Here is a 12773-nt window from a genome sequence, read left to right as displayed (position 1 = left end):
CACTACAGCATTTATTCCACATTGCCAGTCCCTCATTTTGATCACACCCATCTGTGTCACCGTTGTTGCCTACTTCTGTTACTTCTTCTTCTCCTTTATCTCTTCATCTTCATTGCAAGTAAATGGAGTGTGACATTGTGCCTTAAAGCATTTGAGCTTACTCTTCAAGAAACCCATATACTCGATAGTGCTCCAGGTCTTTACGTGGGCCTCATTGTATCTGACCTCTGGTGGATGGGTGGGTTGAGAATGGGTATCAACAGACCTCGTTTGAGTTGATAGGTACTGCACCCTCTAGAGAGACATGCAGCATTGTAAGTGAAGGACACGTATACATTAGCACATGCAAAATGTCTCTCTATACTGCTCCACATACCTAACAGCCATCCACCATCCTCTGGGAGACATATTATTACAGGTAGGGTATGGCTCTGGCATATGTACCAGTCATGGGTTCAGCTAGGGTAATTCTAACAACAGTGTGTAATTTTCATGCTTGCTGCACACACCACATTTATAGAGTATGTCATGTTATGTTTGCAGAATATCTCTTCATGCCCTTGTGGCAGTACAAGACGAACGTGTGTGCAATGTCTAATCCCCCTCACTATCGTGAGAGGGGGTTTAGATTCTATTAAAGACAGGAGACAAGTATTATGCAAAACAATCTTTACTACTGACTCATAGCAGCAAAGAAAAAACATTTGGTAAAACAAAATCTTTTACAAGAAAAAACAAGGAAACCACAGTATTCTATTAGAACCTCAGGGAAACAATCTCAATCCAAGATGGGGCGTAGGTCAAGCCCCCCCAGGAACCCATCAGGGATCCACCCCCATAAAAGTCCCTTTCTCTAACAGCAACTCCTCTTCTGAAGCTGCACTCTGACGCCCTCCTTAAGAAACATTAATCAGCAGTCAAATGGATGACCAGCTTCGGGATCCTTACACGCCCAACCATCCGGGACCTGGCAAGACTCCTTTACCTGGACCTCCTCAACCCGAAGCTGCAGATAAAAGAAAACAGAATAGGGTGGATGGGTGATAGAATACTCGCCTCCTGTCTTTAATAGAATCGAAACCCTCTCTCACGCTAGTGAGGGGGATTAGTCATTCTATGACACGACAGGAGGCTTCATATTATAAAATGACTTCAATGTGAACCTCCTCAACCAGGCAGCTGCTTTCAACAATTTTGTTCAACCTCCCTCCAGAGGAAGCTATGACAACTAAAGGCCTCTGTTTGGCTGAGAAAACCCTGAAGGAAGCAATATCAATCCCAGGAAGTTAATAAACCCCCCCAAACCCGCATAGCCAGGGAGGCGGGAGATATATGCTATAAGGTTACCCTTAGGAAAGCAGCTGAAAGGTACCTGGAGATTATGATACCTCCATACTTCAAGACATCTTAAAACCTTGAAAAACACACAAATTACTGCATTTTTGGAAATGTTGGATACCAAACAAGAAAATACAAGTATCTATTTGTTCTAGACACAAAGAAAAAACTACCCCAATGAGGAGAAAAACACCTTATGCCAAATCCAAAGATCTAAAACTGACACTCTTTAAAATGAAAAGAGAGACAAACAAACATTGTTAACCTTAAGAAAGAAACTATAGTATGATGCGATATGACGTGTTCTTTACAACCTGCCAACCACACAGAGGCCCCCGAGCTACTCTTCCAAGACAGAGGACATACTATTGTTAAGGGTCCCGAGAGAACAAACCTAGGACCCTAACCTCCTAAGAACTTAAAAAACTTGTGTATAGGGGTAAACTTAATGCGGATGGACCTACGGGCCTTGCATACCCAAAAGGGCGTTGCCCACTTACTCCCTTTGGACTAGCCAGCCAAAATGGATGCTTCTAAACTAGTAACAGTCCTGTAAGCTATGCCCCCCTCGAACCTTTCAACCAAACAAAATAATTGCTCAATAAACCCAACGACTAACAACCTGTATAGGAGGAGCAGAAAAAGGATCGAGGTGTCAGGCCAAACACCCGCTCACAAAACGGACCTATACAGATAACGAAACTTAGTAGGCGGAGGCCACCTAGGAACTCCTGATGACAACCTAGACCTGCGAGAGTCCTCGAAAGCAGCTAAAGAGCACACAGGTGTCCGAGGCATACGAGAGAAAAATCACCCTAGCAAGACCAGGACGTGAGGAAGACCCGACGGGTCCATGACGATCCTCAAACGGATAGGGAGAGGGCACGGAGTACCTCCTGAGAGCTCCTAGCAAGTGACAAACCACACCCGAGATGAGCAACAGGCTAAAAAAAAAATTGTAAGCAACTTCCTACACACCTTCCTCAGAACTCTGACCACCACGGAGAAACAAGGAAACCCAAGGACAGAGACCCCACCCAATCTCAGGAGAAACAACGGACGTCAAATTATAAAACCTGACCTGCAACTACTAAGAGTGAGGAGAGAGAGAGTGAACTAGACAGATGAGACGTTAGGTCAAAAGGGCTGCCTACAAGAGGAAACTTCTTACAAGCCAAAATGTCAAAGCTCTTTGCTATTTACACCAGGACCTCCAAGAGGTACCATATGAATTACATCCTGGCCAAGGGACAATACCACTACTTGAGAGTCTGACACTTTCTGGTGAAAGCGTTTGTCCCCCCAGGCGCTGCAACATGCTGAACGAAAGAGAGCTAAAAAGATGGTCTGCACGGAGGCGGAAGCCTCTCCCCTCCCTACTCTGAAATCTTGAGGGACACCATTCCAACTTTCAAAGGGGGGAAGTGCCCTTCTGGACTTTGCTAGCTTACCCAATACGAAGGCTGTGTCTTTCCACATTAATTAGAAATTACTAGGAAAAAAACGAGGTCTAGCCACAGGGAACCTATAAAAGGAGGAGAGTTAGGAGAATCTGGAAATTCTGCGCTAAAAAAGAGCATGGAGTCCTGGAAAGATAAAACAAAATCCTTTCCCAGAGACAGGTAATCACTGGTATACTACCTAGGGGAAGCACCACAGGCTGTCAAGAGACCTACCAGGATAGAGGCAGAAAACACTGCCAAAGTGGACTCCCGTCCCGGAACTGGGGAGAAAAGAACCCCTGATGAAAAGGAAAAACTGGAACTATCAGGAAAAAGTCCCTGAGGTCTAAACAGATCCTCTAATCCAGGGGTGCACAACTAATTTTGACAGAGGGCCGAAAGTACCTTACATGAGGGCTATAGTAGGCCGAAAAGTAAATGTGGGCGGGGCGGTAGGCGGGGCGTGGCAGGAGGCTTTTTCAACCCCCAATTTGTATTAAACACATGGAAAAAGAATATGTTTTTGAGGGGTAACGATTTGTATTGCATTTCAAACTTACATTGTGTACTATGCATTTTCCATTGTTATAATTTATTTCGATTTAGTTATTGTATATCGTCTGTTTAATTAAATTATATATATTTTATTGACCTGTGATTGGACATTCCGTTATTTTGGACTGCTATAGTTTGCTCAAGAGGAGTATGGCCTTCGTTGAGTCAGGTTTCCTCAAAAAAGCAAAGGATGTACATCTCCTAACTGTGCCTGTTTTAGCTTTATTATTGGGTTCACTCTTGGAGTGCAAGACTATGCCCCATGGCCCCTTCACCCCCAACCAAACACTATGCCCCATGGCTCCCACCCCCAACCAAACACTATACCCCATGGCCCCCTCACCCCCAACCAAACACTATGCCCCATGTCCCTCACCCCCAACCATACACTATGCCCCATGCCCATGTCCCCCACCCCCAACCAAACACTATGCCCCATGGCTCCCACCCCCAACCAAACACTATGCCCCATGGCCCCCTCACCCCCAACCAAACACTATGCCCCATGGCCCCCTCACCCCCAACCAAACACTATGCCCCATGGCCCCCTCACCCCCAACCAAACACTATGCCCCATGCCCATGTCCCCCACCCCCAACCAAACACTATGCCCCATGGCCCCTTCACCGCCAACCAAACACTATGCCCCATGTCCCTCACCCCCAACCAAACACTATGCCCCATGCCCATGTCCCCCACCCCCAACCAAACACTATGCCCAATGCCCATGTCCCCCACCCCCAACCAAACACTATGCCCCAGGGCCCCTTCACCCCAACCAAACACTATGCCCCATGTCCCTCACCCCCAACCAAACACTATGCCCATGCCCATGTCCCCCACCCCCAACCAAACACTATGCCCCATGACTCCCACCCCCAACCAAACACTATGCCCCATGGCCCCCTCACCCGCAACCAAACACTATGCCCCATGCCCATGGCTCCCACCCCCAACCAAACACTATGCCCTATGGCCTCCTCACCCCCAACCAAACACTATGCCCCATGGCCCCCTCACGCCCAACCAAACACTATGCCCCATGGCTCCCACCCCCAACCAAACACTATGCCCATGGCCCCCTCACCCCCAACCAAACACTATGCCCCATGCCCATGTCCCCCACCCCCAACCAAACACTATGCCCCATGGCCCTCTCACCCCCAACCAAACACTATGCCCCATGCCCATGGCCCCCTCACCCCCAACCAAACACTATGCCCCATGGCCCCCTCACCCCCAACCAAACACTATGCCCCATGGCTCCCACCCCCAACCAAACACTATGCCCCATGGCCCCCTCACCCCCAACCAAACACTATGCCCCATGCCCATGTCCCCACCCCCAACCAAACACTATGCCCCATGCCCATGTCCCCACCCCCAACTAAACACTATGCCCCATGGCTCCCACCCCCAACCAAACACTATGCCCCATGGCCCCCTCACCCCCAACCAAACACTATGCCCCATGGGCCCCGCACCCCCAACCAAACACTATGCCTCATGGCTCCCACCCCCAACCAAACACTATGCCCCATGGCCCCCTCACCCCCAACCAAATACTATGCCCCAAACACACCCGAACCCCCCACCCCCCAACTCAGCACACACACCCACACTCTCAAGCATGCACCCATACAGACCTGAACCCCCCACAGCCCAACTCAGCACACACACTCTCAAGCATGCACCCATACAGACCCGAACCCCCATCCCCCAACTCAGCACACGCACTCTCAAGCATGCACCTATACAGACCCAAACACCCCACCCCCAACTCAGCACACACACTCTCAAGCATGCACCCATACAGACCCGAACCCCCATCCCCCAACTTACCACACACACTCTCAAGCATGCACCTATACAGACCCAAACACCCCACCCCCCAACTCAGCACACACAATCTCAAGCATGCACCCATACAGACCCGAACCCCCACCCCCAACTCAGCACACACACTCTCAAGCATGCACCCATACAGACCTGAACCCCCCACCCCCAACTCAGTACACACACTCTCAAGCATGCACCCATACAGACCCAAACCCCCAACTCAGCACACACACTCAAGCATGCACCCATACAGACCAGAACCCCCCCACCCCCCAACTCAGCACACACATTCTCAAGCATGCACCCATACAGACCCAAACCCCCCACTCCCCCATCTCAACATACACAACACAAACACTCAAAAACAAACATTCATACACATCCGACACCCCCCACCCCCCCCAACTCAACATAAACAACACAAACACTCAAAAACAAACATGCATACACATCCGACACCCCCCACCCCCCCAAATCGACATACACAACATTAACACTTAAAAACAAACATGCATACACATCCGACACCCCCCACCCCCCCAAATCGACATACACAACATTAACACTTAAAAACAAACATTCATACACATCCGACACCCCCCCTCAACATACACAACACAAACATACAGCAGAACAGACCCGACACACAAACACAAACAAACAGACCACTTACCGGACGTGCTGGAAGGCAGGTAAGCTGGAACGCTGGTGAGGTGAGTGGTACTACGGCTGGCGTGGCCAGCAAGGCTGAAATGCCTTCCGGCATCAAGCTTTACTGGCCACGCCAGCCGTAGTGCTGGCCCTTCATTATTGCAGCACACATGCACTATGTGGCTCGTAGGAGCGACGTGGTGCGTGTGTGCTGAGTCAATGACGGCCAGTGTTTTGTCCGACCCGGAAGACAACAAAGACTTTCCTAATGGAGGGCGGCCGATGCTGCTTGCGGGCCGCCCTCCATTAGGAAAGTGTTTATGCCTCGCGGGCCGGACAAAACAGCATGGCGGGCCGCAATTGGCCCATGGGCCGTATGTTGTGCACCTATGCTCTAATACATGAGAAGGTTAATGCCCTTTATCATGACAAAAACTGGCCACCATTAAATAACTGAAATGTAAAACTCAATGACGGGATGAAACCCTCTTGGGATTCAGGTCCAGAAATCTCGGTGTTGAGAAATAGGGAAGACTGTAAAGGTGGCTGGGATCATGTTGAACAAGAGGGGAGGAGGAGGAGACAATTGACAAAGAGCAATGAATTCCTATTGAAACTTCTGAAATATTTGTAAACACCCACGGTCTGAGGAGAAAACATCTCCAGGGGAAGAAACATGTAAAAAACATATAAATACACATATGTGGTAGTACCTAGAGTGGACCCCCCTCTGCCCACACCCCTGTCGGCACTTTCTCACTATTGAAAATCTGTCTGGGATAAAAGGCTACCTGTGATCCTCCCAAAGAGGGAGAATGATAAGCCCCTCGGGAAGCATAGTGCGGTGGATGGGAAGGAACCTGGAAGGAAGGGCTGGAAGGACGGGCTGTACTTCGCCCCAACTCATCTAAAATCCTGGGGGCTAAAACTTTGTTGAAATTTGATCGGCTCTTATCAAGTGCTGTGAAGATATGCCCATATGTAGAGAAATCTTTAATGAGCCTGTCTCCAAACAGGTAACCCAGGGCCCTAGGCCCAGCCTCATACTCTGCCATGCGCTGCAGATTACAGCTAATGGGCATAAGAATGCATTTGCGCCTTTCCCTGGAAATTCCAGCATTGGCGTACCCCGAGCAGGCATACTGATCTCTGCACCCAAACTCTGAGTGCCTGGACATCCACTGGGAAATTGGTGAGATCAGCGTCTTCCGCCAATTCAAATATTAGAGGCAAAGGCCCCAAAACGTCTAATAACTTATCCTGACAATTGCGAAGGATCCTGTCAACCCATCTATTAAGGTATTTCCCCTTCTGAGACAAACAGGACAGTATGGAGGGATCGATATCAGGGATACATGCTCCATTATCTGTAAAAACGGGACTTGGGCATTCAAAACGTGATTTTTTGTTACAATCCTCCTCGAGAAGGATGCCAATCCGCAAACTTTGGATATTGGATGAAAGAGGGGGCAAGAAATTGAACCCTGCTTCCATCCAACGACAGTCCCTTATAATTCTGGGATAAACCCACAAGGAACACCTTATCCCACAGTTTACGTTTCTGGACCCTAACGGGTAATTAGCAGGAAAGGGAGGCCTATACCTAAGACTGAGTTGTCCTAGTGAATACCTATACTTCCTTGAACACTTCCAATTGACCGAAGGGGGACCCGGATTAGAGCTCGGATGGAAACCAGCCACCCTTGCAATCAGCCTATAAAAAGCCAAGGCTAGCGTTAACTTCAAATAAATAGGGCAGAGTCCACACAATCCTGAACCGCCCCAGTTAACGCCGGGAGGGCCGCTAGGAAACCCTCAACTGAACCCCCAAACCAGAAACCTCCCCAGACCTTCCAGTTTTATTAGAAGACCTAACTTGGAAAGAAACATCAGCCGAAGGGAACCCCTGGAAACCCTTGGATGAAAACATAATGTAAGAACCCACCAAGCAAAAGGGAAATATCACTACACACAAAGAATGATGTTAAAAACACAACCAGGGAGCACCTGGAAGCTACCAGGCTTAACAGTGAAAAGAGAAAATAAACAAAATGAAATAATGTGCATGTACAAAACTGCCCTTAATAAGAACAAGTGGGCTGCAGTGGGCTAATTAGCAAGCCAAGCAGGCAGTGAAACTCTTCACAAAATGAATTATTGTACCAGGCTGAGCCTGGAAACCAAGCAGGATAAGCATAGCCCATGCGTTAACATAAATGCATTTTAACCCCACAAAGGAAAAGAGCCCGTTATTTCTCCCACCACTCCTACATACCAGCTTATATTAATAAATAAAGACACAGATACACTTTACATTCGCCGAGCAGGCGAGTAATCAATCCAACATAGCAACGCTCTACGAGCGCAATTCCGCATTACAGGCGCGAGCGACTTTCTCAGTGATGGGTCAGGGATTGTATGTCCTTTCCCGCCTGCATATTTCAGTCTCACTCTTAGGAGTTTGTCGTGCACATCTGAAGGAACATTACAGCATGCGTAGGTTAGACATTTTTTGATATGATATGATAGGTTATTTTTTACGAGCTTAATACCCAGAGGTTTCTAAGCACGGACCTGGGGAAATACTGTCATAAGATGAAAGAAGCAGGATAGAACGCTGACTGGATGCTGAGGCGGTGTACTGCGCTGTGCGAAACACGAGCGCTGGCGAGGGAAGGTGGGAGGGAGGCGGCGCCCTGTGCTGTGTGAAAACAAGCACTGCCAAAGGTGGGAGGGAAGGAGGGGGAGGTGGACGGGAGGGAAAGCTCCAGCTTGCCCGCAGGCACGAAGGGCAGGGTAGAGGGTTCTGCCTTCCCACACTTAAGAGCAGCGTTTGAACGCTGACGTAGCGCAACAATACATGCGACCGCTGAGGGGAAAAGAAGCAGCTCAGCGGTCGCATAACACAATAAAAACATTAACAATAAATATCCTCATAGAAACGAAAAATATCACATAATACAGAAAAGTAAAAGCGTGACAAGAAGTGTACTTAGCTCATGCGTCAGCAGCAAAGAAAGAGGAGTTGCTGTTAGAGAAAGGAACTTTTATGGGGTGGGTCCCTGCTGATTGGTTCCTGGGGGCGGGGTGCTTGCCCTGCGCCCCATCTTGGATTGGGATTGTTTCCCTGAGGCTCTAATGGAATACTGTGGTTTCCTTGTTTTTTCTTGCAAAAGATTTTGTTTTACAAAATGTTTTTTCTTTGCTGCTATGTGTCAGTAGTAAAGATTGTTTTGCAAAATATGAATCCTCCTGTTGTGTCATAGAAACCAACACATTCACCACTGTAGGAAAACAAGCAATTCCATGAAAGCACCCCACACCTTTTGTTTCCCTCAATTTTATTCCCAGGAAACTATGTCCCCAGGGATGGATGTGGACATCTTGAGCTGCTGCAGCGCCCCAACAGCACGTATGCCTTCAATTAATACGCAGCCATTGGGTTCCTTGCGTGACAGTGGACCCCAGCAAAAGCAGTGAATTGCAGCAGGACTCCTGAAGTGGCATCTTAAACTGCAATATGGCCCATAGAGGGGCACCCATAACAGCAGCTGGATCACAGGGAAGGCTATCTGACTGGCAACAAGACCCCAGAAGAAGCACCAGGAAAGGCAGCATTACGGGCACCACAGTAAGACCTGCAAAGGACCATTCTACTAGAGCACCAGTGTTTTAGCTAGAAGGTGGTTCTGTGGGGTGAGTGCTCGCTACCGATCTGTTCTGTGGGTAACGGTAGGTCACAGTTTTGAACCACAGCCTTCCACCCTATTGAGGCTAATGAAGTGACCACCATTGAGTTGAGTAATTCTAACAATCATTATTTAAGCACCAAAAGCGTTTGTGTTGTGAGGTCTATAATAAGAAACAACCATTGGTTTTGTGACGGCATGTAAAGGACATTTGCCAGCAGGGTAGGAAATGGGCCGGAACAAGATGGTGACGAGGCTCAGCGGTCAGCCTAGGAAACTCCCAGATCTGTTCCCATGCCGAGCTCTCACCCATGAGCTGCCCACGCTTCAGAAGACTCAGCATGCAAGACGGAATGCAGAAACAGACAAAAAGTCACATCCTTTTCAGAAGGTTTCCAAATTGGTATATATGTGTTGCAATTTACAGACATGTTTTTGTTAGGGTGAGTGTTGTGACCAAATACAAGAACATAATCCAACTTTCATTACTCGCTCAAAAAGGTTTCTTGCTGAATCACTATCACAGACAGGTTTTACATTTAAAATGGTGGGATTTTTTATGGTCCCAAAATGCTGCTTGCTTTTGTGGCCAGGCCACTTGTCCTCACCCTCTCCTCTCCCTACCCTCGCACCCACCCCCCAGGTAGACAGAGTTCGCAAAGTAAATGTTTCGATTTCCAGCACTGTTTGCCAGGCACAGCTGTAACCTGGACAAAAGGTGGAAACAGCTGGAAAACGATAAGTATGTGGGCAAATTCCTACCTTATTCCTATATCAAACTCCAGATTTCAGTCCAAAGAACAGATGCGGGGGCACACCTCCTGCATATCCATCAAGTGGCTGAAGGCACACCTCGTTAAGACTTTTTTTATTACATCAGAAGCGCATTTACAACTGCAATTAAGCCATTAACACTCAGAAGAGTACTCCAAAATAAAACGAGCAGGACCTAAACCACATACTTGATGCTATGGTTTGATAGAACTGGCTCAAATAGATCCCAGGATGACCTATTTTGGGTGGGGAGGAGCAGGTAGTGGGTGGGAATGGTCCCCCGGATTAGCACAGCAATGGGGAGACAACAGGTGGTGAATAACCAAACCGCACCCAGAAGCTGTGTATTCCTCCTCACAACCAATTGCCCTCCTAGCGGCACGTCAATGCAATAGTTTCAGCTTATAAGTAGCCACCTAACAAAAAACAACATTTAAAAAATAAAAAAATTCAGAAAGGTGGATGTGGGCAACGCTGGGGATCTGCAAGAGTGACTGAGATAATAGACCCCATCATCCCCTTTGTCCTGCAGAAATACTGCCTCATTTGTTATCGTGACACAGTGGGGTGCATGGAAAGGGACTGGAGTAAGATTTTTCAAAGACACAAAAGAACAGCACCCTTAATATAAAACTGTTTGCAGCTATCTCTGAAGTCTGAGAAACTGCTTATTACCATCAAATCAGTTCAGTTCCCTTCTCCTCAGTGGAATCTAAACACACTTCCAAAGCCCTTTCCAGGCTTCTCTTAAACTTTATTATTATTTACAAAGCATAAAATTACTTCATCTAAAAGGAACATCATGGCGCTGGAGGACTGATCATAGTACGGCTGAAATGGCGGATTCAAGAAACCATCATAAAGGATTTTGGTGCGGTGCAAAACTTTTTTAAAAATGGTGGCCGGGCTCAGAGAGCCTCTCTGACTCACATAATATTACGTGGGTCAGAAGAGCACAGGCCGCACCTGCTGCCGCTACTCGCCCCCGGCAATCACACCCCGCCACAAGGACCATCGCACCTATGAGGAAATTCCATCTCCCCGGGCAATTGCGCCCGGGCAGCCGCCTGCTTCGCCAGGCCCAAGAAACGGGCCTGCATACTACGCCAGACCTTTCAACTAGTGGATATATCAGAATACATCCATCCTCTACACCATCTGCACTCCCTTCCACTCCCAGACCCTCAGGCCGCACAACACTTTCACTAGAAATCCGCCTCATTGGGCACGCATTCAGCAATGCCACTGCCAAGCCCCATCAGTGCCCTGCGTAGTAAAAGGGCAGGCTTGTTTACACCTCTAGAGATGTCTCTGTTGCTTGGATTTTCTGAGAAAGGGGCGACACATTTGGGGTAATAGGCACTACCAGTGACCTCTACAGCTGGTAACAGGCCTTTGGTATGTTTCTGGTGGGGTGGCATTGGGGATCAGGTCAGTGGAGGGCAGAACATGACTGAAGTGGACACTCTGGGGAGTTTGAATCTAGTCGAGGCCTAAACATGGTCGCAGAATGCAGTGGAACTGGTAGCTTCTTTTTAATGGATTCTTGGGGGAATCCCCCTCTCCCCTTTACCAAAGGACACCTTTCATATGCAGTCTGTGAAGTCTCATACCCTACAGGTCCCAGCACATAAAGGTCATTGTCATGAGTCCTTGCTTTTCTTTGCTGCTTGTCACAGCAGATAAGTTCTCCACGCCACGTTTACTGTAATTACGATTACGCTTTACTGTGGGGCCATTACTTGACAGTTCTTTTATACTGTGCCTGTTGTATTTCCCTTGCAATTTCTTTCGCTTATTGCCATGCAAAGGTAGTTTCAGGGTGTTTTCTGAGGTACACACTTTCGGGTTTGATGTGGCTGCTGCCTCCTCTCGCTCGCAAGCGGTACAGGTCACCCATGTTGCACGCTCTCGGAGTGGGGCGAAGGTTGGCAGTGAGGTGCCGCCTGCGCCATCCCTTGGCGCTGATGACACCATGGCCTGGGATCGAGTCGGTGGGAGCACGCTCGGCAACACTACTTCCCTTACGATTTTCTGCGAAGCACACAGTCTTTCCTCCATGCTCATGGGGCACGACTACCAGTACTTAAGGCAGTACTCACATGCGTTTTTCCTTTGGGAAGGGTACGAACAGAGGACTCCTGCCTACCATAGTGTGGGGGTGAGAGTAAATGGAGTTCATGCAAGCACTAAAATGTAACATGCGCGCCTGATCAGTGGTTGGATAAGCTCCCTTAAAAGGACAGTGCAACCATTATTTATTTCCCCCATTCATTTTTTCAGTTGCTGTATGCAGGTGCCGCAACCTAAGGGGTTTGTCACCACTGTTAGGGTCTAAGGAGTGTTGCAGTCGCCTGGCCATGCTTGGACTTACCCCTTACACTCTGCTGGAGTGTTTTTCACTGTAGGTGAAGGTGTAGGAGTGTATTTATTCACTTGTTTGCATACCTTACGTTTTCTAATATTACAGTGCATTTTATCTCAG

The 12773-nt window shown here is 48.3% G+C and overlaps 1 long non-coding RNA gene across 1 annotated transcript; it reads right to left on the bottom strand.

Moving 5' to 3' along the window:
- Positions 1 to 654: 654 nt before the first annotated feature.
- LOC138582273 (uncharacterized) lies at positions 655 to 8832 on the bottom strand. The gene is made up of 2 exons (XR_011304996.1): positions 8400 to 8832; positions 655 to 1006 (listed from the first exon to the last, which is right to left on the bottom strand). It is a non-coding gene; the product is annotated as an uncharacterized lncRNA (long non-coding RNA).
- Between the last annotated feature and the right edge of the window lie 3941 nt (positions 8833 to 12773).

Source organism: Ambystoma mexicanum, chromosome 3q, assembly GCF_040938575.1.
Source record: "Ambystoma mexicanum isolate Mex_15411 chromosome 3q, UKY_AmexF1_1, whole genome shotgun sequence".
NCBI lineage: Eukaryota > Metazoa > Chordata > Amphibia > Caudata > Ambystomatidae > Ambystoma > Ambystoma mexicanum.
The sequence above is the reverse complement of the archived record's forward strand: the minus strand, read 5'-3'. Positions and strand labels throughout refer to the sequence as shown.